Consider the following 23029-nt stretch of genomic DNA (forward strand, 5'->3'; position numbering starts at 1 on the left):
ACAAGAGCTAAACTAATGAGATGTGGTGCTCCCAATAGGGAATGCAGCTTACTTTAAATTTAGGCAGTCAGCTCAAACAGTTTTAAACTATTCTGAGTTACTTTACTAGTTTTGTGGTTTTCACTGATTTTTCCTCTGTGATTTCTGTTCAGTCCTCTCTTTAACAGAGAATATACCATTACTGTAGATAACTCTCTACCTAGTCCTTGTGTAAGGAATCTTTTTGAAATAATTGAAACAGAATTTTCGAGTGAAAGTATTCCTGTATAATTTTATTTTATAAATGAGATTCTTGTATGTCTTCATATGATGCAGGTGTTATTTCTTGGCACAGTAGACCAGAAGAGGACTGGCACTTCCACAGTGCTGTAAACTGTTCATTAGTACCAGCAGGTGACTTCCCTAATGAAGAAAGCTGGGAAGTCTTGGAGTGTCCTTTTATATTGCTGCTGCTTTTAACCTTTTAAGGAGTAAAAGGTGCAGTTGTCCTAGTGCTGCATTCCTGAAAAGCCCAGATATATTCCAGATTACAAGTGTACAAACTAACCCAAAACTGCCTGGCTCTCCTGACCTCATTGCCTACCTGAGAGGCAATCTCTGCACAAGCATGGAGCTGTGCAAACACAGCAGATAGGAAATGCTTTGGCACTGTTGTTCAGCTGGTCTGTGGTGTTCTTTCCTGCACTGGCTTGCACAGTGCCACTTAAAAAGGTCCTTTGCTTTGTCAGTTTATGTTTAAATTTGATTTTTAAAATGTTTAGATTTGATTTGCATTAGGTTTTTAAATGGCAAAGTGGATGGATGCTAACATCTTCCTGGCTTACTCTTAACTTTTTTATAACTGCAATAAAAATTCCATTATCTGACTGCATACAAAATGAAATATAATTCAAAGTTAGTCTTACAGTATTTGGTTTTAAGCTGCAAGATGAGTTTGTCACTCAGTGAGTTAGAGGTTGTAGTAGATAGAGATTAAGAATATATTCACATTAACTTGCTTCTTTGCAGAGGTTTTTGCCCCTTTCTGACATACCTCAGTTTACAAAGCCAAGAAATTGTGCTGAAATAAAAAATGTAATGGATATGGCTTGTGTTAAAGGAATTTTTTAGATTTTACTTATGGGAAGCACAATCTTCAGTTGGTTTGAGCTTTATTAAAAATGAATGCATGGTACAGAACTTCTTGGAAATAAGTTGTGCAAGATCACCCTCTGGATCTGTTCTGTCACGTTCCAACTTGCTACACAATCATTTTAAGGAATTTCACTTGTTGTGGCCCTGTACATACTTGGCATTACATTTTACAGCAAACATTTAACTGGTAGTGCTGTAGTGCAGTGAGGAAAACCAGTGGCACCCAACTAAAGAGAAGCCTCAACTGGGAGCTTGTGGAAGACTCCAATATTATCAGATTCTGACATGCTGATGTGCTTTGCTCTATTAAACACCAGATGCTGAGGAATGAATTTCTCTAATTAAAGAAATTCCTTTTATGTTTATCTCTTGCCTAGATGGTTTAATAATGCAAGGTAATGGAAAAAGAGCTTCCACTGTGTTTTCCTGTTTAGCCTAAACTTTTACCATGTCAGCAGAAAGGTTTGTTTTGCTCTTCAGCTGGTTTTGTGCCATTGTTCCCCTTGTCAGGTGCAGTAGCTCCCTGTTGAGCAGGTCACTTGAGGAGAGAGAGAGGAGCTTAGTGGGGTGGAATGTTGTAGGGCAAATCAGAACAGCTGCTGCTCCAGGTACCTAAACATGGGGGGAACATACTTACCTTGGGCTATTTACAATATAGTGCAGGAAAACTGAGCTTCTCATTTAAAAAGGAAGAAAAAAGAAAAGAAAAAAGGGGATGGTTTATGCAGCCAAACATAAGCACCTTAAAATACCAGGTGTGATCAGAGTTGTAACTGCAGAGTACAGTGATAAACTTTGAGTATACTCTGGATCAGATAAGGTGGGGTTTTGCTAAATGTCTAATGATGTTAAAACGTAGAAGTTGTGCACCAAGAGTGACAGGAGGGAATTCTTCACATCAGCAGTGACTTTGTTAGCACCTTCCTGCTATATTGAATCTTAATTTGTAGACTGGAGCTACTGAACAGGAGGTTCATATTCAAGTGTGTAACTGAGCATTTGTGAGGGAGCTCAGGAATGGTAACTGTCAGCTTTTGAAATGAGAAAGCAACATCTTCTCCTGACCATATATCCACATTTTCTTAAAATTAAATAAATCATGCCTAGCAGATTAAGTTCTCCCAGAGTGGTTTATGGAGCTCTAGGTGGTGGTGCTTTTAGGTGATGCCAGCATCTGGGTGTCTTGGATGAAGAAACCAAAAAGGGTGACTGGAGAAGCCCAGTCTCTAGGACAGAGGGGTTATGTGAATACCCTGACATCTTTTGCATAGAGATGCCCACTCTCTAATGGTTATGTCTTTTACATCATAAGGCACTCCCCAACTGCAAATGTTTAATCCAGTTTTCAGGAAAATCTTAATTCTTGCTTTAGATTTTGCATGTAAGCAAGAAAGTGTAGGAAGAGTCATCACAATAACTAATTCTTTTTGTGGGTGTGATTTGGTCAGGCTCTGACTGCACTTGTAAACTCATGAAGGAGGAGGAAGGACATGAGGGGAGCCAATATACTTGAAAATGCTTTCAAACATAGCACCAGCAAAAATTCCCCCTGCCTGGCATTTCTCCAGCTCCTTTGAACCTCAGGTGACACGAGTGTTGAACTGTACACAGTGTAACTGGACACAGTACACAGTGTAACTGGACACAGGTGTAAAATCCAGTTTCACTTAGAAGCAGTGATTGATGGGTGTTGTTTGAGCAGATCTGACTGGGCATGGCCATGGTTGCTCTTGCTTTTTGAAGTGGGGAATCATTCTGTGTGTTTATGGGGCTGGTGCTGAGATGCACCAGAGGATGCTGAGTTAGGAGCCCTGCCTTATTTTGCTGAGACTGAGGTAGAAATATTACCTGCCAGCACCTCTTTGACAATGTTAAGTCAGATTTACTCTCATGTGCCAACCTGTAGTGTGCTGATTATATTTCATGCACTGCAAAGTTTCTTTTTATAAATGATCTTTTTTGAAGATCATCTTGGGTGATATCCCTTTCTTTACTTGTTGCTGTGTTTATTGACAATGAAAAAAGCAAATGCTATTTGTTTGTCTTCTCCTGCCCTTTAGCATTTGGATAGTCAGTATAAATATTTGCACACTGGTAAGGTGTCAAATAACAAATATTATTGATTGCACATCTATTTTCTATTTTTCTCCTAATGGCTTAAGTTTAAAAAAGGGTGTACATCCAAACCTTCATTTCACAAGAGATGACCTCAGTCCACCAGAACAAGTGTGCAGCTTCAACTTTGACATTTCTGATGACCCTGGGCAGTGAGACACGTGGTGCCCCATCATTCTCTTCTGGTTTTGTGGCAGGTGACAAGGCCCTGCAGGGCACACCTGGCCTGCAGTATTTTCTGTATCACTGCAGGTTCAGAAACCTGACAGCTGTCTGAAGATGACTTAAAATTAAGCACTGATCTCTCCAACTCCTGCATAGTGACCATCCCAAACTCCTGGTCATGTAAACTGAGCAGCATGCACAAGAGGCTATTTACTGAAATAAATATGTAGCACAAAGTAAAATGCTTTAAATACTAAATATTTTTTATCTCATCATTACTGCTGTGTGGCATGTTCTCCTGGGACATTTCAAGTGCCAAAGGAACATGACTGTATCATACACTTAGAAATCAGGCAGGGGTGGAAGCTTTGAAAACTCATTTTTTGAAGCCATCATCTCAATCAGTGCCTGTGCTTTTGGGGAGCACTTGCTCAGCCTTCTTGAAAACTTTGTTTTTAATTTGTCATTTTGGTGTTTCAGTTGAGAATTCCAATAGTTTGACATCTCCCTTTTTCTGCCCCATGCTGCCCTGGGCCCTTCTGAAAATGCTCATGGAGTTCTGCTCTGCTTGGAGATGGGTTGGTGGTTTTGTTGGGTTTTTTTCACTGCATTAATCTCAGGAGAATGTGTACATGAAGGTGATTATCTATAATGAAAGGCAGAAGTAACTGCCTTGAAACAAATTCAGATTAAGCAGGGACTGAATACTCAGGAATATCTTAATGGTTGATGAATGTTCAACTGACTGATAAAATATTGTTGGCCCCAAGATCAGTTTCCTCTGTTCCAAGCCACTGCTTTAAATTAATGACTCTTGATTTTCAGCCAAGCACTGAAATTGAAAAAAATTTTTTTTTCTTGTGTGCTTCTGTCTTGCACTGATGCAAAATAAACACAGGAGAAAAAGTAGTATCTTATGTTTATTTTGCCCCAAAATTGGAAGAGCATAATAAGTCTGCTTCCCAAAGCTTTTTTATAAAGTATTGTGGCAACTGCAGGAAAAATAATGTTGAAGGAGGTGGGAAACAGCTCACGAGAGTCTATTGAAATAACTCATCTGGCAGACAGAAGTAGTATGAACACACAAATACCTTATCTGAGGAGAAGCAGCTGTCTGAACTGCTTTACAGCCCTCCCAAATTACCACAGGTTTTATCATGAAAAAGGGAACATCTAAGGGTAGCAATCAAAGCTGTTATCCTTGGAAAGCAGAGCAGAGGAGTAGGATTGCTGCAGTGGATGCAGGGACAACGTTTCAGTAGTGCATTTGGATGCAGAACATCCAAATCTGAGGACATTTTGAGTGCTGGGTGTGTAGAGAGGGAGAACACCCCCTCAGCACAAGCAAAACGTGGCAAATGTCCTTCTCATTCCCAAACAGCACAAGTTTCCTCTATAAAATTCTTTCTCCCAAGTCTCCCTCCTTGCATCTCATGTCATTACTGCTTGGGGACACAGCCAAAGGATCAGGACAGATCCCAGCTTGCTGCCTTTTCCCCACACCCAGCAGAGCCAGAGGAGGCTGCTGGCTGCTTGGGATTGCTCCTGCCCTACACCTTGGAGGTTCCTTAGTGCAGGTTCTGGTTGCTTCCCAGTGCTGCACCTCAAAGACTCCTCCTACCTTCATGTTGGTTCTACTGTAGGAACTCTGGAAGGGGATATGGAGCTGTCAAAAGCTGGAGAAGGAGAGTAAGGTCTTGAAAGCAAGCAGGAGGGCTGCTGCCTCACTGTCACTGTCAGGTGAGAAGAACTTAACCACGTGCAGCAATTCCACTCCACCATCCCATTATTTATGTATCATGGGCAATCCTGCTACTTGTCCACCTTACATGAGAAGGCAACAGAATTTTTGCCAAATAGAGGGAGGTGGAAATACAGTGCAAAATATTCAACCACTTCTAAAATTACAATTGTGAATCTTTGGAATTAACCTTCAGAAATGTCATTTTTCAAAGCAGAGATTGTGGGTATTATTTCTGTAACTGTTGTCCTCTGTCCTTAGCCTGACTGTTCTGGTAGGATTTGTCCCACAGCACAAGATTGATGATCTTGCACGTGCTTTCCTTGGGATTTTTTTCATGTATGAGGAGAGAAAAGCAGTTTAGGCATTTTTATAATCATTAACAACGTAATCATAAAGATCTAAACTGTAAGCCTTATATGGGAAAAGTATAAAAGTAATGCTTCTAAATAGATTTCATTAAAACTGGCACTGTGAGTCATTGTTTTGGTTTTAATAGAGCTGTTCCCAGATAGGGGTTTGGAACCAGACCTTTTTCATGGTGAATGCTGCAGATGAGTTACAGCAAACAAGTATTTTACATTAAATATTAAAAGTTTTTTTGGGTCATGCTTGATTGGCCAGTTACTCAGATCAGTGGAGCTTATAGTGTAGACTGATCATGTAGTTCAGCAACTCTGGAGTACTTTATGCCAGGTGATATTTTATTTTAGTTGGCAAAAATCGTTGTTTTTTGTGTGGAAAGAGTGGTTAAAAAAAAAAGAAATCTTGGGCTGTGACATAAAGATGCTGATTTTAATACATCTTAAAACTGGCCTGATCAGTTAGTCTCCAACTTTTCTTTAAATTTATTTAAATTTAGAAATATTTAAATCAAAGCATAACCTATAGGAATATATGTTCATCTTCGTAACAGCCACGTGCAGCTAACAGGAACTCTTCACAAATATTTTTATTAGTTTCCATTAGAAGCAAAGATTTAATTTGGAGCTGCAGAATGTGCTGCTCCATGTCTTGCAGCTCTGTGTATTCTTCTCTCCCTCTTCCTTTTGTTCTATAGAAATAAAATGAGTAATACAAATAAATGAGTACACACTCATTTACTAAATATGTCTCAGCTCTTGGTATTAAACAATGTTTCAGCAGAGACTGAAGGCAGCTGCTATTCCTGCTTTTATAAGCATTTCTATAATCTCAGGTGGTGATAAACTCAGGATTTGAGTATTACAAAGATGTTGTTCCATGAACAACCTGGGGCCAGAACAGGGAACAACAAAACACTTCAGACTTCTCTTGTTTAATTATTTTTGGCACCTTTTATGTCACAGCCCCTCCAAGTAAACTACTTCGTGGAGTATGTAGTGTGGTCAGGGCTCATGATGAAGGTAGTTTTATAGGCAGGGTCAGAAGTGTTCCCTAAGACTAGCCATATAATTTATCTGTTGTATACCAGAACTAATAACATCCCAATTTACAGCTAATTAATAATAATTAGGGCCAGAAAATTAATTCTCAACTTCCGTACCAGTTACTGTAAATTGCAGATGTTTTGATACATTATTTCTGCTTCTTCCCCCTGAGGACTAGAGCTTTTTAATGGGATAGTACTGTGAAAGTTTAGTGAACATATATATTAAATATAGACATTTAAAAAGCCTTTTTCAAGTGTTCTGATTAAATAGGAGCTTGTTTTCCTCCTGTACCTGCTGTCAAACTCTGCCTAGGATGAAGCTGTAAATTGAGGTTTCTTTCCTCATTGCTGCATTAAGGAGATTCCTGCTTATAGCGTGCTCTAAACTTAAGAAATAAAACATTATTAACTGGTTTGGCTTAATTTTTCACTCTTCCATTTCAAAAGCTCCAGCCTGCCAACACTGCCACAGGAATTATCACTTCAGCATCATTTTGCTGCTGGCTCAGCTCAAAGAACATGGGAGTTCTTGAACTTATTTTGTGTGGCAGAGAACACCAGCCCTGCTGATGGATGCATTGGCAGGAAGGATCCTAATGCTGAATATTAGGGAGCTGACAGCACCACAGTGACTTCATGTGCATGTCAGGTTTTATTGGCTTGGGAGCTTTATTTTGTGGCAGTCGTGCAGCTCCATTACCCAGAGGTTTGAACCTGTTCTTTTCAAACACAAGTCTTTCCTTTTTGCCAGTCAGTTTTAATTAAGAGTGTATTCTTGATCCAGGAAGACAGCACTTTTCTGAGGGGAGTTTAATTTTTTCATTATAATTTGATTTCGTGGAGCTTGTTAGAGGATTTTTGTAATGTGTGATGGCTTATAGAGCACTCTGAAGAGGAAATAGATTTAATACATATTTAAATATTTTTATGGGGTTAACTGCTGCCTTTTGAAGTCTCACCACACTGAAGAGTATTAAAAAAATCTTTCTAGCTCTAAAAGATTGCTTAGTCTGACCTTAAAAAGCACAGATTAATGTAGCTATTCAGGAACTGAAATTAATTAGATCTTTTGCAGGTTCATTCCAACTTCTCACTAAAATAATTTGATTTCTCAGTGGTTGGAATATGGCTTTTTGAAAGAGATAGATTTTCTTCCCATTTAGAACTCTAATACTAAGCAGTTGGGATTTTTTATGCTTTTTGTGAATGTGGGTAACAGCAAACTTTGTGTTTGGTGCAGCCAAGTGGGGGAAGACTACTTTAGAGGAGGCTCTGTTCCATCTGAGCTTCCACTGTGCCAGGGGAGAAGGAGGCTTTGGAGTTACCAAGGCATCTTCTGTGCAACTTGGATTTTCCACAGAGGGAACCATGTTGCTGAAGGAGCCTTTCCCTTTTATTTGTGCTGCTTTGACTGACCATTCCTGACAGGAGGGATTTCTTTTTGTTCCAGTGTATGGCTTAGAAAAAACAGTGGGTTTCTGAAGTGTTTTTCTAGGTCTGTAGCACCTCTCTCATGGCAGAGTATTCTGCACTTACTTCGTTTGCCTCCTTTCACCTGACAGAAGGGACTGGGCAGACCTGTGTATGAGTTGATTGTTGTTTCAGAAAAAGTTTTTCAATTGGAAAATTACCTTTTAATAGCTTTCTTGTAGCCATTTCCAGGGCTATGAAATGCCTTCTGGGGAACTCTGACAACCAATGCTCAGGTCTTCCTCAGGTGACCTGGAAGCAGTGCAGGAAGAGCTGTTAATTAGGTGCTGGATGCTGGCCCTTAATGACAGAGGAGGTTGCCTGTGCTGGGAGGGGTTTGTTTCTTGCAGAGCTTGCCTGCCCTGAATTTCTGACTGCTCCCTTTCCTAGCATGGGAGAAAACCACCTGGTGTGGCCTTGCCACTCTGCTTGCAAGTGAACCCCAAGGCTCAGGGGACAGAGAAGAAAAGGTAGAGAGCAAGTCAGGAGAGAGAGCCTCTTGTGTCTGGACAAGGAGCTGGAAAACTTAACTGGGTCTTCTGTTCATGCTTGGAGACTCCTGGACTGAATGAGTGGAAAGCTGAGGATTTTGGCATTGGGGAAGGGAGGGGGACTGGCAGAGGGGACTGAGCTGGAAGTCATGGTACGTATGCAATGGTGGAGAAATCTGTGATATGGGTGTATTATGCAAATTTATGATGGAGGCACATGCTACAGAAAAGAAAAATGGGACTTAAACCATTTTGAGAGCTGCTGATTTAATAGCACTCCATGAACATCAGTTGGTTTTAATATAGGCAGCATAAACTCTGAAAGAACTGGATACTGAGCCCATTCCCATTTTTTTTATTTTCTGCCAGATAACTAATTTGGGATCTAAAGGAGATGAAAGTTGAAGTTGTTATTACATTGTGCACTGCCTCTGTGATGAAAAGCTTTTTTAAAGCTCTGAACTTAGAATGAATTCAAAGTGTGCTACAAAGATTAACCTCATGCAAAAATTTGCATTCTAAAAGTAAGCTAGGACACCCCATAGAAAAACAAAAGGTAAACTATATATAAGTTCTTGGTACCCTCCCAGGGTAGACAATTGTGCTTGTATTCATTCAGTATCATCCACAGCTCCTCTCAGGGTTCAGCTTGTTGAATTTTTTCCTGAGTTAAGCTTTTTGTGTTTGTTCCCATGAACAAGAGCTAGAAAGGCCTTCTCCAGTACCTAGATAAATAGGGTCAGGATTTCTGATGCAGGTGGTCACAGAAGCACTCAGAATCTGCCTTGCAGAAAAACCCCAACAACACAACAGTCAGCTGAATACTTTTAGGTTTAGCAAGTTTTAGGATATTTTCAAGTAGCTCATACAGAGGTAGTTTTCAAACTCAGCATCTCAGGATATTTTTTAGTGGAAAGCCTTGTTTCATGTTAAAGCCATTCAGGTTAATTCTTGCCCTTTTACTGGTTTTTAGTATAGATTAATGGAATACATATGATGAACAAGATCTGTCCTTCCAGATGTACAGACTACAGTTAGGAAGTGAGTGATATTCCTAGAAAACCAACATACTTTTCTTCCTAAAATATATTTCCCCCTGAGCTGAAGACAATATTGCTGCTACTTTATGGCTTCTGCAGTGAAGAGGTAGAACTTTCCCTGTGCTCTGGGGAGCTCTATTCTGCACTTGAAACACTACAGCTTCATTTATAGAATTGGGGTAAAAACGTCCAGCCCCTTTATAAGGAGCTGAAGAACTAATTAACTTGCACTGTTATTTAAAAAGCCAAATTTCTTTGCATTTGTTGCCTTTATGTGAAGGTAAATAAAGGCTGAAAACTAAGGTAAAAATAACTGTTTTACACTTCTGGGTAACTCTGCATTAAATATAAATACATTTGAAAACAGCATCAGCAGGGTGAGTAAACATTAGTAAGCCCAGCCATCCTGTCTCTTGCCTTACAATAATTACTGCTCTGCATTTAAAGAACAAGTCTTAATGCTGCCAAACACCACCTTTTTCCTGCCTGGTCTGTATGTGGGAGAGTCTGTATAAGAATCTATTTCCTGTTTCCCAGACAAGGGAGGAGAAAAATGTGTTTTCTCCTTGTTCTGGAAAACAAAAGCCAGGCAGTGACAGCACACCCACCTCAGCCTCAACGTGACTCTGCCACCAGCTGAAGGTTACAGGGAATTCTGCACTTCAACCTTTGGGAAATGGGATGCTGCTACTGCAGTCTGCCCCACTGGGGCTCACCCTCGAAGTTTGATGAGACAGAAACTGGCTGAAAAATGAGAAAAAGAATCCTTCTCTTGCTGGATTTCTTGCCAACCCCCTTGTTTTCTGTTTTATGGGTTAATTTTTGGCATTGATTATTAAGTTTGGAAGAGTGACCTGTGCAAGGAACAGAGGATATAGTGGCAGGGAGGGAACATGTGCTTAAGCCACTTGAAAATTAATTGCAGCTCTTTCCAAGTGCAATTTTAATTGCTTTGTAACATCAGTAAAGATGTATAGGGTAAGAAGGGAATGATTTTTCTTTGACTAAGAGGGCTATCAGTGTAAGTGTGGCAGCTGTTTCTCCAAGACCAAGTATATTCATTTAGATTTTGACAGCTGTTCCAATCCAGCCCCACACTATGTGAACAAGACTCGCTCCAGACTTTTCCCACCTTAAATTCTGAACATTATTCCTGTCTGTGCATTCTGCTCTTCAATACTCCAAACAGGGACAGCTGGGTTTTAAAGTCAACTCCACTGCTACAGATCACAAAAATAAATTTTACTTTCAGAGAGGTGGCTTCAAAACAAGTTGGAGCTCATCTCTTTCTGCTCTCCTTTTAAGGCAAAAAGCCCTTTTTCTGTTCTCTTTGGGAGGAATTATGCACTCAATAATGCAATATGTAACCAATAGTGGAATTGCAGTCCTCAGGTACAGGACAAGTCATATTACAAATGTCCCTGTGTTAGATATGTGAATAACAACACTCCTAAAACTGGTTCAAGAACTGAAAGCAAAGGTTTGGTCTTTTCAGAAAGTGGTTATAGAATTATCAGCTCCCTTTTCTCTTTTATGCTCTGCACAGGCATTATGTTGGGTGTGAGTCTGCTGCTTTTGCTCAGTCCATCAGCTACACACTGATTACAGGGTTTCTGAAGGGCATTTGGTGGGAGGGAGAGAGCACCTTTCTGGTGCAGAGAAATGTAGTGAGCTGCATAAATAATTCAAGCTCTTGGTATTTTGCAAGTATTGAAAGTCTAGGTAGATGAAGGGTTTTAACTTCATTGCTATGGAACTGTGAGTAAGAAACAAAAAGTGTGAATTTATAAGCACATCCTGGAATACAGCAGTGTGAATTCAAAACAGATCCATCTCTGAAGATGAAAAAAAAAAAAAAAATTAACAAAGTGTTTCTTTCAGAGCATTCTTCACCCCTCAGCATGAGGATTGCCAATTCCATCTTTGCCCCAGATACATTCTTTAAGCTTTACACATACCTCAAGATTCAGGCATAATGCTCAGGGTTGATTTTCTTTATAGCTTGGTGGGACCCTTCAAAGGGTGGTCAGAAAGCTGAAAGTATGGGAGGAGATGACTTTATTCTGGTAATCTATGACCATGGTCCTTGAGCTGTTTTTTGCCATTGAACTTCTTCTCCTTGGTTGCCCCTCTCCAGTCTCAAGTCTGAGTGGCTTTCTGTGTTCTGGAGCACTTCTGGCTTCCTCCTACAGTGGAATTGATCACATCTTGGCAGTGTGGAACAGCAGAGCAAGAGCAGTTTTTCCCTCTGTCTGGAGCCTTGTCACTCCCACTGATGGAACCAGTGCAGTTACACACTGGGCAGTGTTCTTTGCAAGCAGAGGTTGGAGCTCTCAGCAGAAGCACTGCTGAACAGGACAGCTGAGCCACTGGAGTGACAAACCTCCCATCAGAGGCACTTCCTAGCCCTAGCTGGGGTTTTGCTGTTTCTCTTCCATATCCAGTGAATCCGAAATGGCTCCATGGTGAGCTGTGTCACAGCATTAAACCAGCAAAAAATGGAAACGCACCATTTCCAGTTGGTTTGGGCAGGGTGGAAAGAATAGCAACAATTCTCTCTGAAGAGCCTGGCTGATAGAGTGGCTTAGTGGTGTCACCAAAAGATTTTCAGAGGCTTTCAGAGGCATTTTTGTGTTGGTAAACTACTGAAGAAGGAAAGTTGTGGAGTTATCTGCATGTCAGTGGGGTTTGCTTTCTCCATTCAGCCAAGTGTGGAACAACATTACAGCTTCTGGGTTATCTCATGTTTGTATTCTCACTGAGCAGATGTTTGCTGCCTGCCTGGAAAGGGGAGGCTGGCTGAAAGGTTGCACAAGTAAACCAGGTGCCAAGCTGCTGATCTGTTTCTCATTGCCAGTTTTAAGCAACAATCTGCTAATAGAGGTGGTGGTAGAAAACCAGCTGTGTACAGCACAGGACCCCAGTCTGGCTTCTTTTGTTGCAGGGTGGGAGAGCCTACAGGTTTGGTTGGAAATTAATTATCTGGAATAAGAGATGAGGCAGTAAATGAAGCCCCAAAGAGGTTAAGCTGCAGCTTTCACTTTGAGTAGAGGTGGAAGGTTGGAAATGTTGGCAATTTCTGGCTTGCATAATGACAGTCTGCTAACCCTGGGGTTTCTCAGCCATCAGGCAACCCAACAATCCTTGAAGGATGCAGGGTGGGTGATGTTTTTCAGTGAGTTCAAGTATAGATACATTTTTTTCCTGAGTTCTGTAGGTTAAAAGTAGCATTGTTGAAGTGAGGCAAAGGGCAATATTGAGCAGATTGGGAGGCACAATTTATCTGGGTTCTTTCATTGCTGCTCTCAATACCTTCCTTGTAAAGGATGGGAGGAAAAATTTGCTTTTTTTGAGCGTAAGGGGGAGAATGAGAAAGGTGCTGGAGACAGCAGGCAGGAAAATGGAACTGAGTGGCTTTCCACACAGATGGTTGGATTAGCAGTTGGTAACATGGATTCATTCAGGTTTTGGGCTGTATCACCTTCCCTTTTCCTTTCTACACAGTCCTCTGGCTCAGATAACTCAGTGGTAAGGACTTAATTTTACATGGAGGGGGACATTTTTGCCATGTGCTGTCCATTTGTTCCTTACAACCTACTTTTGAATTTCTTATCCTGTGGCTTTTTTTTCCCCCCCTCATGATTGCAAGTGAGAAAGCAAGGAAAATGGATTACAAGAAAAACAAGCTTTTTTTTTTTTTTTTTTTTTTTGCCTCTTTGAGGTTTTAAATCAAAGGTAGCGCAGCCTGTGTGGGATGGAATGATCATAATTGGTACTAAGCTGATTAAATATTTATAAAACAAGGGCTATACTATATTTATAGCACTTCTGTCTGAAGAATGTAAATAAACTAATGATTTTGTAGATTATTTTTCTGTCCTTTCTCAAATAATGAGTACTAGTATTCTTTCAGTTGTCTTAAGATGCAAATATTCCCTGAATTTCTACATATTAGAAACTTTAAATAATTTAACTTGCAACATTGCTTAATTAAAAATGGTCCTTTAATCTGTGGGGGAATGAAGATTGAGCTAAAATTCTGTGTGTGCACTTGTTCATCTCTATTAAGATTTTAAGAGCATCTTTTGATCAGTGCTGTTTACATTGTCTTGAAGTAGGTACTTGGATCCCTTCTAAATCAGAAAGGCAGAAATTTCACATGATATTTAAAAACCAGAAAAATATTAATAGTGAGACATAAGGAGATTTTTTTTTTCCTCTGAAGATTGAGGGGAATTTAATATCTAACTAAGGAAGTTAAAAAAAGGGAGGGGGGAAAAAAGCTATAATTTGAAAGAGAAAGGGTATCAGAACTGGAAACATAACTGGATGGTAAGGCCAGGAGGTTTCAAAGGATCTGTGTTTTAGCAGTGGATGTGATTGGCCACTGAAACAAATTGCTGAGCAAAAGAACTGGTTTGTTTGTCTTGTCAGGTACACAAGTGACACCCAGATGCCTTTCTGGAAGGTGTGCTTTGGGCTAAGTCAGCTTTGGCTTGGCTCCAGGGGTAACTAGATGGAAGGCAGACAACTCAAGGCTGGCTCTGACCACGGCATCTCCCTCTCTGGCTCTCTGGAAGGTGCTGGCCTGGAGCACACCTGAGCATCTCTGGTTTGGGAGCTCATTTTTTGGCTTGCACCTCGTTGCCCCTGGTTCCCCCAGGGAGAGGTGCTTTGCCTTGCCTGCTGTCTCCTGTCATCCCCTGCATGTTCAGTGCCTTTGATTTCTGCAGTCCCAGTCACTCAGGCTCCTCAGGGAGGTGGTGGGGAGGTCCTGAGCTGTGGGAGCCTGGTGTGTGCCTCTGGAGGAAAGAGCTGAATCACCCCCAGGAAAAGTTGGGTGTTACCTGCCTGGGTTTTGTCTCTGCTCCAAATGTCTTCTGGCATTGTTGGTTGGGGGATGAGTGAGGTTTTTTGAGTGTACACCTGCACTGGAAGAAAGTCAAGTGTAGTTATAGGCAGAATGTGTTTTTTACCAGTATATCTTGTTTTCCTTGGGCAGCTCAGAGCCATGGGTGGCTTCTAAACTGTGTGTGCAGAGCACAGGTTTTGTAGGAAGTGGTGTGTCTGCAGCAGGAGCTGTTCTTTGCTGCATTTGTGGGGGCAAAATAGCTTCCCAAATCAAAAAAGCACCCATTTTCTTTGTGAAATAATTCAAATATGTAAGCTACCAAAGCCATAGTGGAGACATAAGCATTTGGCTTATTTACAAGGTTAAGACAGATGAAGGCTACCCCAGGAAAGGGTGTGCAGTGCTGGTTGTACCCACCTTGGCAGATCTTGTCTGTGCAAAATTTAAGCTGTCTCTAAATATTGTGTATTTTGTCCTTAAAACTGCTGGTGAACCATTAGTGGTAAAGACAAAGCAATAATCCTAAGAGGCAAAAGGTAAGAGGAGCTGTAAATTGCCTCCATGTTGCTAAGAGCTGAATCCAGGCTGATTTATTCCTTCTCCAAGTGGCTGTTGGACAGGTGAAGTTTTATCTGAGGAGGTTTATTTCCTGAACAACTTACAGAATCCACAGGCTGCAAACCAGGGTTTCTTGTGCCTTTTCTTTTGGTGTGGGAAGTAAAAGTCTGGTTTTAGTGCTCCAACCTACCTTGGACCTTCCCTCCTCCATTAGGCAAACCAGAAGGACTTGATGGGCTGCAATGGGTTTCAGAGATTGTCAGGGCCTCACATCTCATGGGGGTTATTTCTGTGTCTTTTCTGTGGTTTTGGTATGTACCCAAATTGTGATGGATATGGATATTGACTTCATTTAGGTGGATTTTAACTTGTTGGTTTATAAATTGGGTGGTGGGGAAAAGCAAGCAGGGAAATAGATGATCCAAGGATTGGTTCAAGCAGTCATGCATAGCAGAATAGCTGTGGTCAGGTCCCAGCTATGCATGGACACTTCAACATACAAACAAAGCCTAATTTGTGGAATAAAACACTGCATTACTTTCAGAAACAAGAATAGCAGAGTATTTTGAATGCTGTCCATTAAAAGCAGCAACTGTACTTTTTATGATAAAAGGATTCTTTTCAAAATGTGTATTTAGTGGCCTGTGTGTTCAGTGTAGAAATGTGGAGCATGTGTTGGGAAGAAAATGAAGATTTAGAGCTGAAACACCGTGCCCTTACCCCTTCTCTGAGAAAGCTGCATCACATTGATCATGATTCTCAAAGAGGCCAAGATCCAACCTTGTAATTTCCAGTTTAATGTAGCACTTGAACACAGACAGAAAGGTTTTGAAGCTGATCACTTCTATTTGCATACCTAGAAGCCTGGTTGGATGGGGAAGACTGGAGCTGGATCCTCTGCAGCATCTGTGAATTCTTTTAGATTTAGCACTGAACATGAAGGAGAGCAAAGAGGACCAGAATCTGTTCTGTATGTTACCATCCTCAAGCCAAAGAAATGAAAAACTGAATTTTGAAGGATAATCAGAAGCTTGAATATGAAGTGCAGATCAGTAGAGCAAGGTTAGCTTTTGAGGACTTCATTTCTTCTTAGGTGGTCTCTGTCTTTTAATGTGAGTGTTGCTCAGGTGTGGTTCTCCTGAGCTGGCTGACTTCTTACCAGAGATTTGTGTACAAGTAAAACAATTCAAGGTTGCCTCTGTTCAGAAGAGTTTTGCATGTTTCATACTTCTGGCCAACAGATGGAAGAACCTGTAAAGTTTAGATTATATTTTCAATAATTGCTTGGTTTTGTTCTCAGTGTTTTGGTTAATGCATGTAAAGTACAAATATTTTTCCTGTTGTCAGATGCACACATCTCCATTTTATAAAACAATCCCTTTTTCCATTAAATAAAAATTTAGAAATTAATTCCTTTACTGAACCCTAAATAATATTTTGGAATCACCATGCCAATTTTTTTATTTCTCTTTCACACTCTCATCTTGCAGAAAGTTAAGGCAATTGCAGGGAAGACAAGAATAACAGTGAAGAAAGCTGAAGGAGAAAAGTTAATACTGGTTTCATAACACTAACAAGAATAAAGCTACTGAAATGAAAAATAACTGTTCCTTTACTAATGTCAAAACAAGGAAAAGATTGATGGTGCTGCCCATGTGGTGGGTGTATGTGTTTATGTAATGTGGGAAAAATTTTCTAACAAACTAAGAATAGTGGTTAAATGTTTGTCCTCTTGGTAGTATCCTAGTCATGATGCAATTCTGAGCAAAATGTACTATAATTGTACAGGAAAGTTGCTATTTGGATACTGGAACACAGTGTATTTTCCTTAGTTTCAAATCATTTTCAGAGCAGAATGCCAGAAGACAGGTTCATGGACTTTGCAGGACATTTATTTGATGCAGATGATGCACCTTCAAGGTACAGCAGCAGCTCAAGATGCAGGATGAATACACATTCTAGTATTTGCTTTCACCAGCCCAGTAAGAAGCCCTGAAAAATGCTAAAATACTTCAGGCAGTGTGTTCTCTGAATGTAGTTACAATTTAATACACTTTTATCTTTAGAGAGGAGCTCAATTTCACTCCCACCACAAAGGAAGCAGTGGCAGCACTGGAAGTCTGGAGTCATTCTTCTCTTCTGCTTTCAGTTCATATTGATGGGGACAAAGTCTTGAAAACAAGTATGCAAAACAAGGCATGCAAAATGTAGATTATAGTAATCTCTTGGCTGTGGAATTGAGGTAGAGATTTATTGAGCAAAGTTAATTCAGAACAGTCTTGCCAGGCACAGCAGTGTCCTCTCCAGAGTCCCTGTCCAGTCCTTTTAAGTTTTATTTTGTTTGTGCTTGAGAGAGTAAGAAAATCAAGGCTGATTTTCTTACTGTATTATTAAAACATGACAAGTGGTCATCTTGTGTAGCCAGACCAGTAAAGCTCTTCTGCTGGCCAGTAAATAAACATTTATTAAAGAGGTGTAATAGACTATGGTGGAAAAGGTGTAAACAAGTTCTGGACAAAATGGAAATTTTAAGCATGAGAGCATCATAAAAGTTTTATATTTTATAAGTGTTGCTCAAAGATCTATGCTTAATGCTGTTATTTTTAAACCCAGGATTGCCTTAAACTCAGGGCTCTTCCCTTGTGCATTCTGCCACTGTTTTTTTTTTTTTCTTCAATCAGATGAGATTTGGATTCACAGAAGTTTCCTTTATCTTGTGGTATTTTCTCTCACAAGATGTAATCCCTGACTGCCTCTTAGCCAGGGCTTACAGCAGTGCAAGCAATCACAGTGATAAAAATACTTGTGTCCTGTAAAGTGGTGAATCTGTCCATGATTTGGAAGGAAGTTCTATCATAAATAGAATTTCTTGTGCCCTCTGTATGCTTCCAGGAGGGACTTTTAAAAAAATTGTTTTCAAGTATTCTGAGCCCAAAAAGGAGAATTGTGATGCTTTGAGACAGTTCAAGGAATTGTGGGTTATATTATTTTTATAGAGAGAAGTGATATCTTACCATAAATTTTACTCTTTTGAGGTGTTTTTTGATTATTATTTTTTTAATAATGATTTCACTCAGGGGCCAGCTTAACTTGCTTGTGAAGAAATATTATTTAGAAACAATGAATATGATTCAAATCCAACAATGAGGTTTTCTAATCCACCAGATCCTTACTGAACTAGACCAGTGTAATCCCAACATATGTTAGTACCTGAAGAAAGTGTAGAGTAACCTTCCTTTGTGTTATTCTGTCACTCTTTGTCCAAATCTGCCCAGAATTTATGGGACAGGATTGATCTCAATAGGATAACCTTGGTTTTGCAAAATGCTTGTAAGTTTTAGGTCATTAAAGTACAAGATTCAATTCAAATGGGTAAGTGAATGCACTTAAGCCATTGTATTTATCAGAAAATCGAAGCATGAGAAGTGGCTATGTTTTTGTCACAAGCTTTAGGAAAACTGCAAGCAGAGGTTCCTGATCCTGTGCAGTATCACCTGGCCATGCCTACAGAAGTGGCTGCAGAGCTCTCACAGGCAAGTGCAGCAAACACCCAGAACAGTGATGCTGTGAGAATATTATGGGTTCCTGTGTGCAACATCTTGACTGTAACCACGTGTCAGAATTTTCTGGAAAATTCCAATTTTTCCCCCCCCAGTAAATTTACAAATCTTTTGTTTGTACTGTTCCTTTTTCACAAAAGGCTTGAAATGCTTCATCAGCAACTAGAATAGGTTTGAGGATTCCTCAGAGGTGAGACCTTCATGCTTTTATTTCCACTGAAAGTCTGAAATGCAGGCACTTAACTTGGCCAGTGGAGAGTCCCTGTGACAAACTGCTTGTTGGTGTCTTTCTCCAGCCCTGTGTCCATCTCCAGTGCAAGTTTTTACATGCTCCCTGACCAAACAGGTTTTACTTCAGAGCTATGGAGTGGCCCCTCCTCTGGGCTGAGCTGATGCAGAGCAAACAGTGTTAAACAGCTGAATAACTGCTGGAAACTTTTTCATCTGTTTCATAAATTTAAACTATCAGGTTTAAAGTTTTAAAGCTAGGTGCTTTCTTGCAGTGTTTAAATAGCAGCAACTGTTACTGAGCTCCTGTTGCTCTGCTCAGTGCTGGGCCTGCAAGGCTGGGGTGCAGCATTTGTGTTCTGAGTTCTGTGGGAATGCTCATGTGCTCTGGGTGGCAACCAAGTTTGTGACTTGTGGATTTTATGGTTCTGCTCTGTAGAAGCAGTAGCTAAGGAATTATTCTGGAAGTACCAGGAATAATTTCCCCCATTTAATCTCTAACACAGAGCTTATATTAAGTAATGCATGCCTGGAGGAAAATCTTATACAGAAAATTTCATGCTTATTTCAATAATGGGTTTTTTTCTCCTGCTGTAATCTAAACATGGCATTACCAGATAACGTGTACTAGAATGAAGCCTTTTGTAGCACCAAGGAGGAGGGAAAGTTGAGTTTCCTTAGTGGCTCTCTGTCTGTCTGGGAAAACTCTGCAAGTTCACTCCCAGCATCTCCCCTTTTCCCTTCTCTGCCTTTCCCACCCAAATGCAGATAGTCCTGGGCAGTAACAGTGCTGACACAGATACCCTCCTTTCCTGTGCTGATTACACCTTTGACTCCTTAGCCTGGAGTTCCATGCCAATTTGCAATTAGGGTTTTGTTTTTCATGCCATATTTACCCAAGCCTGCAAAAACAGTGGCTGTGTTGTAAAACTTACAAGGAGTGTTGTGTATGAAGCAAGTAGCTCCAAATATGTTAAACAATCTCTGGGGAGAACTTCCTAACCAAGTTGTAGAAGTTTTTACATCTTTATGTGAAGCTTGAAGTCCAGCACATTTGGGGGGGAGAAGGAAAATAACAGGAGTCTTTCATTTGAGCTCTTCTATATCAAATGCATCATGCACTAATGCTTTCCTGGAGTGCAGCCTAGTTACACTTCAAAATTAGGGCAAGAAAAAAAAAAGTAATGGTAAAATGGAGGATGAAATTCTCCCTTGGGTTATCTCAGTGGAGGAACTACCAGTGGCTGCAACAGTAGACATGAAGGAGCTCAGTTTTTACACTGGGAGCATCCCATGCAGCCATCAGCAGGTATTCTGCTTCCTAAGACTCTGTCCTTGTGTGTCAAAAGCCATCCTTGTGGGCACTCAGAATGATAAATGCATTAGATTTGCTGGCACATCTTTACTTGTTTGTTTTCTTCTCTCCTGCTTGGCTACTCAAATTACAAAAAAAGGGGGGATTTCATCCTTTTTGAGATAGATGTTGCCAGCCACTCGAGCTTCAGTGTCACTTTGAGCTATTGCTAAGCTTTTACCCAGGAAACTTTGTCTATGTGAATACAGTTTTATGAGGGTGATAGAGTTGAGCTGTTTGTTTGCAAATAATTGCCAGTTTATTTATATTTCAGTAGTAGTGCCAAGTATATTGTTTTGCAAACCAGAAAGAAGAAAACTCCCTTTTGAGGCTGTATCATTGTGATGTGTTGTTATTTTTGAATTAACCATATAAGAAAGGTACCATATAGAGACTGCTTCATTCAGCACTGAAATGGGGTGCTACATAATGGTATGGAACAGCTTAGTAAAGAAAGCAAAGAATCTTCTCAATTGCAAGCAGGGGAACTAAGCAGAGTGCAGTGATCTTGGAACTTGTCTGGGATTCATCACAGTAACTTTTAAAAAAAGAAATGAGTTATAATACAGTGATGAGTTTCCAGGGATATGAGAAACTAAGGTCTGAATCTGATGTTTCTGTCCAACTCCATGGCAGTTCTTTGACTCAGAATCTGCTTGCCACAAACTTGCCTGGAACAGCCACCACCCAGAAAACAAGTGTCGTGCCAGTGGGTGTTTTGCAGAGACCTCTGCTACTTGGAGTGGGCTGACTCAGGAGAACCAATTGGAATAAAGGTGATTAAAAATCACATCACTTCTCCACATAGCATCTGAGTGTGACCATCCCATCCTTTCCTAATAGTTGCTGGGGTCAGTGCTGGTATTTGAGTATCTGCTGCTGAGCTGCTGCTATTTCTGCTTTCTTCAACACATTCATGTTCTTCAGCTCTCAGGCATACACACTTCTTGATGAACCTGGTTTAACTTGACATTTCAGGAGTTTCAGAACAATACATGTGCCTACACACGTGCCAGAAATACAGTACCTCTGAAATCACTATTTCTGTTTGGTACATCAGCATTTATTTTCCCTTTTTTCCCTTTTCTTCCTTCCCTCTCCCCCTCCCCTTTTTTATTGAAGTGACATTTAATCAACCCTTGGTTCTTCTCATTTTGTGCATCCTTTCCAAAATACCATAACATGTTCTTGGTGAAGCTTTACTGGTATTTGAGGTATTTTTCTGTTCTTGCTGCCAGTGATTCTGTATAATGATATGAATTAGGTGAGAATGTATAGTGTGCTGCTTTTTTCTCTGAAGAAACCTCCCCTGAGTATTGATCAAGGCAGAGGTGGTGGCTGCAGGATAGATATTGATTGTTACCAGTGCTTTCAGTAAAGCAGCAAATGCAGGCACCTTGTCACCTATAAATGTGTGGCTTTTAAGCTCAATTTTTTATGCCCAAACTTTCTGCAGGGTGTGTGGCCACTGTTGATAAGACTTGAAAGACTGATTTCTCCTGCTGTTATCTCAGAAGTGGAGCTGGAAGTATACCCTTGAAATCTTTTTTTTCCCCCTTCACTATAACCACCTCTAAACTACTTTAAGACTGAAGCAGCTTTGACTTTAGTCTGTCTTCTGTCCAAAATCCATGCCTTTACTGTCTGTATAGAGAATTTCTCTTGTCATCTTTGCTGTTGTGTGAGGATGACAAAATGGAGAGTAAATGTAATCTCAGCTTAGGGGCAAACTAAAGGATAAAATGTTTTCATAGCTGATTTAAAATGCTTCCAGAGAACTGGGGATACACTGTGAGGGAACTGGAAAGGGTACTTGACCAGGTGGTAGCTGGGCTCACAGAAGTTAAGCAAAAGGGATAATTATCTAGTAAAATGGAATTGTTCTTTGTAAGGCAAGGGCACACAATAAACTTTAGTTTCATTTAAAATGGCACATTACAGTCTGATACAGGGCATCATTTCTGTACATATAAATGCTGAACTGTGCCTTAATCAAAATAATGGTTCTGATTTCCCCTCCCAGCCCTGACATTGTTTGCTTGTCTGGGGTGATACAACTTGCTTGCTTTGCCAGACCTCTGGGTACTAATATACATCCCTCTGGTGGCTGATTTACAGGTAATTTTTATGGAACCCTAAAAGGGGCAAATAAATATGTAATTGTGTAACTGTTGCATATAACATCGTTTTAAAGACAAAGCATTATTCATAAAATTTATAACTTCTGTGCCTTGGCTTAGTAGTTTGGATCAAGAAAACTTTCCATAAGTGGTGTGTAAGCACCTATGTACTTATATAAAGAAAAGGGGCTCCCAGTGGTCTGTTTTGTGCCCTTACTCTGTGATATTTTTCCTTGGCTGACATATCTGTAGGACTCCATGCAAACCATAAACCTGGTAGATCAGTTCATGGATATGTCTGTTAACATTTTGGTGATGACTTCAATGTACAACTCCACAGTTTTTCAAGCCTGACAGGTCAGTTTAGGGGCTTTACCACTGCTGAAGCACCTCAGTGCTGAGGTCACATCAACTGTTGTTACCTGCAGAGGATGTTGAGGGAGCAAGTGAAAATGGGTGTAAATAGGCAAGATGTCAGATCCTTAAAGTGCAGATGCAGGATCCTTCAGCATTTGCATATGGAGAGATCAGACCAGCAGCCATACTCAAATAAATACATTGCTTTTAGACTGAATCTTTCTCTTTCTGAATGCAGCAGTTTTCAAGTAAACCCATTTGTGTCTGCACATGTGCTCCAGATCTTTTTAAAGTGTGAGAATCTGTACTGCACATGTGTTAAATTCTGTTGATGCCATATAAAGTGTGTGCTTAAATCATGCTTCCTATAATAAGCTTATTTCTTTTTTTTTCTTTTCTTTTGGAACTTTTAAAATTGTCTTTGAGATGATGG

The 23029-nt window shown here is 40.3% G+C and overlaps 1 protein-coding gene across 3 annotated transcripts in view; it reads left to right on the top strand.

The window, feature by feature from the left end:
• The window catches only part of MOB2 (MOB kinase activator 2), a 114304-nt gene that overhangs the window by 56529 nt on the left and 34746 nt on the right, over window positions 1-23029 (top strand). The window lies entirely within an intron of this gene.

This window comes from Heliangelus exortis, chromosome 18 (assembly GCF_036169615.1).
Source record: "Heliangelus exortis chromosome 18, bHelExo1.hap1, whole genome shotgun sequence".
In the NCBI taxonomy this organism is placed as follows: Eukaryota; Metazoa; Chordata; class Aves; order Apodiformes; family Trochilidae; genus Heliangelus; species Heliangelus exortis.